The sequence below is a fragment of the Aplysia californica genome, unplaced genomic scaffold (genome assembly GCF_000002075.1).
Source record: "Aplysia californica isolate F4 #8 unplaced genomic scaffold, AplCal3.0 scaffold00011, whole genome shotgun sequence".
Classification (NCBI taxonomy): domain Eukaryota; kingdom Metazoa; phylum Mollusca; class Gastropoda; order Aplysiida; family Aplysiidae; genus Aplysia; species Aplysia californica.
The window spans coordinates 171,736-177,258 of record NW_004797281.1 but is presented as its reverse complement, the minus strand read 5'-3'; the positions used below and the strand labels follow the sequence as shown (position 1 = coordinate 177,258).

Here is a 5,523-nt window from a genome sequence, read left to right as displayed (position 1 = left end):
CTGGATTATGTCTACTTCGCACGCTTCGGCTTAAGCACGCTTAAGCTTTCTCCCGATGACCGTGCTTAAAGCCGGCATGGACTGTACTGACATAAAATAGTGATGTCATCAGTACTTTTTTCCAAATGCTAATGGACTACAGAAACGGTTAAAGCTACCGGGAATGGCCTAGTGAGATTTGCAGAAGGGAATTGGAGAAGGTCGTACACTACTCAGGTCTCAACTCTCAGACGGAGCCAGCAGTAGTAATAGTTTGAAGGGTGAGCAGATATTGATGCCGGTGGCGACATCTGTATAGATCTAATCGTGTATACACTGCCTCGGTGAATGTCTTCTGAGGGTGAACTAATGCATCTTGCATGTTGTTTATTAACTTTGATTCTTTCCAGGGCCCCAGCACTGAAAGTTTCCAGTTTAATTGCATTACGTATTTCCACTAAGGAAAATGAAGAATGGAAAAGCTTTAGACGACTTTGGAATTACCACACTGACAAAACTTCTCATCAACATGTATGACACTGGACATATTCCATCAGACTTGTAAAAATCTTATCTTCATAGCTTTACCAAAGAAACCTAATGCAAATGAATGGGAAACTCATCATACCATCAGCCTCATGAGCCACGTAACAAAAATACTAGATCTACTTAGAATAATTTAAATGAGAATACGAGATAAAATTCTCCCAGAAACAGCCCAAGAACAGTGTGAATTTATTGAAGGCAAAGGCGCTGTAAATGTCATATATTATTGTGTTATTAGAACAACAATAGAACTTAGCCTGGAAGTTCAGAAAGATCTGCATGTATGCTTTATAGACTATACCAAGGCTTGACAAAATCATGTCCTCAATATTGACGGGAAGGACTTATGGATTATCAAGAACCTGTACTGGGATCAATCCGCTGCAATGAGAATTTTTATTAAAAAAACATATCAGCGAATACATGCAGATGAAAAGAGGAGTCAGACAGGGATATGTACTTTCACCAGACTTATTCTCCCTGTATAGTGAAAATATCATGAGACAATTTTTTTTTAAAACCTAGTACAGGTTTCTCGATATAGGGACATAACGTAAACAATATAAGATATGTATGTAGACGACACAGTCCTAATAGCAGAAGATGAAGAACACTTACAAATATTAAATGGCATCGTACAAGAGAGTGACAACTTGGGCCTCAGCCTATAAATCATTAAAAGGGAAACAATGGTGATAAGCAAAAAAAACTCCAACCCCAACCTGCAATATCAAAATTGATGGTACATGTACCACATTCAAACAAGTACAACATTTTAAATATTTGGGGACCATTATATCATCAGATGGGAAATGTCACACCGAAATTAAAAACCGCATTTGCCAAGCGAAAGCAACCTTCCACAAAATGAAACAGATACTAAAAAACATCAGTCTGTCACTGTCACTGGAAACAAGAAAAAGAGTACATGTACTGAAACATTACATCAAGCCAATCCTATTATACGGGTGCCAAGAATGGCAAATCAATAAACAGCTGGAAAGAACAATTGAGGCGACAGAGTTATGGTTCATAAGACGCATGCTGCGTATCCCATGGACAGCTAGAAAAACAAATTAATGAAGAAGTCTTGGTTGAAGCAAATTGCAGACAACAGCTTATGACGAATATACGAAAGCGACAGGGCAAATTTCATTTGACACAATACGTAAAGAAGCATTGGAGAATACATGTGTTGTAACAACTGGCAATTTGATGGAAAGAGAGGCAGCGGCAGACAGAGGGAACAGATACTGGACAAGCTGACAACATGGGTCGGAACAGCCAAAACGATAGACACCATCGCTGCAGTGCACGACAGGATGTAGTGGAGGTCTATGTATTATCGTCTACGCCAGTCGGCAATGCACCGGATGATGATGATTTTCAGTTCTCCTGTCTCTGTTTTATGAAATTCAAGAGTCAAGCAACAGTGGCTAAAGTAGTCATTGGAAAATGTCAGCATTCTTTTTCCAAAGATCAAGCAAACAGCTAGCTGGGCCTTGCGTCATTTTAAAGATCAGTATGTTATAAGATAAGATATAGTGATACATGTATATCTTAGTTTCCATATTTTTCAGTGGATTCATCGTCGTCAGCAAAAGCAGCCAAAAGCAATAGTTCCAGTATTAATGTTATATGATTATGGCTATTGATAAAAGAAAAAGAAGAATGATGGCGATATAATTATATTAGATTTTTTTTTATTGGGAGGGGGGAGGTTACAAAAGTATTTTATCTTTTTTTGTTTTTTGTTTTTGTAAAGTGTTTTACGGCGCTCGCAACTGCATAAAGTCATATGAGCGCGTGGGACACACCTAATATTTTCAGTTGGTAGGAAATTTTAAATTTTGCCCGGGTGGCGGCCGAAGCCTACTCTTATCGATCTTTAACGTGCGCAACTTGCACACGGGCCCTCCGAGATTTTTCGCCCTTCTCCGAGAAGGCTAGGTGTAGATCTTTTCTACCAGAAGATCTGGGCTGAAAGACAGCAGTAAAAAGGAGCCAATGAGTAGCAGTAGAAAGGCTGCAGAAAGAGTCAGGAGCCCAGAGGAGGGGGCAAAGGAGGTGGGGGCGTGGGGGCAGAAAGAGTAGACGAAAGCAGACGACAGAACATTACTGGAGAGCAGGAAAGGAGGTGAAAGGAGACCATTTTAGAGAAGAAAATGTTTCGGTCGCTACCCGGATTCGAACCCGGGACCTTTTGAATGAGAGGTTAACCTCTAGGCCACGAGAGCCCCATCTTTATCTTTTGTAAAATGATGATAATGATGATGATGATGGTGATGATGATGATGATGTGATTGCATTTATACTGCTAAAGCAAAGGATGATGATGCTGATGGGGTGATTCACCACACAATGAAGCTGAAACTGAAATTAAAGAAAACAAGAAAACAAGAAAAAGTGAACAAAAGAATGGGTCAGAACCAGAAAATGACCCAATAATTTCGGAGAACTGAATATTGTTACATGAGAGGGTCTTTTACTGCAAGTGCAATACGTACGAAATTCAAAGCAAAATGGAAGAGGAAGTGGGGAGGGATAAGGGAACGGGGACAGATATAAAAAGAAAGAGGCGGCGGAGAAAAGGAAGGAAAGGAGGAGGAAGAGGAAGAGAAGAAGGTGCAGCAGCAGTAGAAAAAGAAGACGAAGGCGAAGACAAATAAGGCGAACAAGAAGAAGAAGACGACAACAACGACGACACGGATATTAACTAAGCAATGGCAACAAGTTATAAAATCTAATGAGACGGGACGAAGAAGGATGAGAACGAGATCGACGGCAAACTGAATGAACTGCAGACAGTAGGCCCCTACTGTGGTTTTCTCAAAAGGCAGATAACGACACCTAATCAACATTAAAACAATAATCTACAAAATCAGTAAAAACAACAATCATAACGTTATCAGCGGAAGTTAGAACAACAAAACGGAAAAATATTATTACAGTAGCAACAGCAATTACAAAAACAAATCTTGAAGGCAGAAGCGAAACGTACGAAATCTGTTACCACAGCAATGTTTAAAAAGAGGAAACAGAAAGAACAAACACATTTGGGGAGGAGGTGGGGGTGAAGAGGAGAAAACTTTCACTGCTAGATCTAGATGTAGTTAGGTTTACGAAAATTTGATTACAGGTAATGCATATTATATTATATATAACGAGCTGATGAACAAGCAAAAACGAATAAGCCAGCATGAGTTCTCAACCTATGACCCCATTACCTAATTAGACTTCCGTTAACTTCCAAACTGTTTCATATGTTTTGACAAACATTATGGCGCTGAAACCTACTCCACATGTTGTATGTCGTGGTCTGCTCAGGGCGACTCACTACCTGTTTGCTTTTCTATCCCCCGTAAACACGCACATTTCATGGCTGGCACCCGATGGTGTATACATAGTTATAATGTGTTTTCGTACGTCGGAGAACGCAAAAGATCGATCTGCAAAGCGCAAGATTTTCCAAGTCGTGTTGTGTGAATTTCTCATCCCGGTATCCTATAGAACGTGTGATGAAAACACCGTTTCACTGTCGTCACTTGGGTCGGTGTTTAGGTTTCTGCGCCTGTTTATGTAGTGAGCATCAGGTGTATTTTGTCACGCACGGATGGCTGGGCTTACTTATGCTTTCATGATTTTTCCCTGACTTCTTCCAACGAAGCTCATAGGCACTGGTCCTTCTGTTGGTTCATACTCAGTGCTCTTTACGCTCTCAGTACCAGCAGAGTCTTCCTGGTCGATTTGCCCACTACATACCTATACATATTTTGTAGGGCCTAAAGATTAGCTTTATAACTCTTTGTGTAGACAGGATCTCTCTCTCTCTCTCTCTCTCTCTCTCTCTCTCTCTCTCTGGCTCTCTCACTCTCTCGATGTATCTATCTACAATGTATCTATCTACAATGTATCTATCTATCTATCTATCTATCTATCTATCTATCTATCTATCTATCTATCTATCTATCTTAGATTACATCATTATGCTCAAGTTTAGTAGAACCTATAACTATAACTCCAACCGGAACAAACGGGGGAACTCCCCCTGACAATGACTGTCAACACGTAACATTTTCATTCGCAACAAATGTGGGTGGTTGCGGGTGCTCTGGTGTGGCTTGCTTCTTCTTTCCTATCGAACATCTATCGTCCTTATCTCCCCTTCTTGGTTTTTATGTTTGTTACTCTCTTGTAACACTTCTAATCTTCTGGCGCTCATATGACCTTATGCAGTTGCGATCGCCGTAAAACCTCTGCTAAAATTAAAACTAAATTTGCCACGACCACGCTCCTGGTGACTACCTTCGATAGAAATACAACACTTAAAAACCGTTACGCTATTGGAGGTAAACAAAGTTCAACGATTTCACCAGCGGTATTTGCGAAAGAAATACACTTTGGTCAGATAAAGTATGTTTTATGGCATGGGTACTGGATGAAATTGCTTTGATTATTTTTTTTTCTTTTTTTTTCGTTATTTCTTTTCTAAATAAAAAAAAATAGTTTGAAATATTTTGCAGTGTTTGTGTGGGTGTTACGCAAGCTTTTACAGTGACCTCTGGTAACGTCTACCTCTCGGACAATGCTTCCTTCACTCGGAGAGGTTTTTCCTTTGGATAAAGTTATTATACTGTATAGATGTGAAAGGGTAACACGTTTTCCAAAAAAACAACAACCCAACAACCAGCAACCAAAAAAGCAACAGCACCAAAAAAAAAAAAAAGCAAAAATAAATAAATAAATAAAATAAACTTGAGGTAGTGTGATGTGTACGTGAGTGTACCCTCGTGCTTGTTGGTTTAAGGCCATGCATTTAGTACCGGTACTCACAAAATCACTTGATGAAAGGTGAAGTGTCCTCTAGGGGTGAACGTGTTCAATGGAAAGGTACAGTAATACGTAACGAGTTGAATAGAACTATGTCCATGGTCACTGTTTTTACTGTTATTATTTAAAGAATTATTATTATTATTATTATTATTATTAGTATTATTA

At 39.4% G+C, this 5,523-nt stretch overlaps 1 protein-coding gene across 1 annotated transcript in view; it reads left to right on the top strand.

The window, feature by feature from the left end:
• LOC101855537 (FMRFamide receptor-like) overlaps positions 1-5,523 on the top strand; it is a 22,076-nt gene that overhangs the window by 271 nt on the left and 16,282 nt on the right. The window lies entirely within an intron of this gene.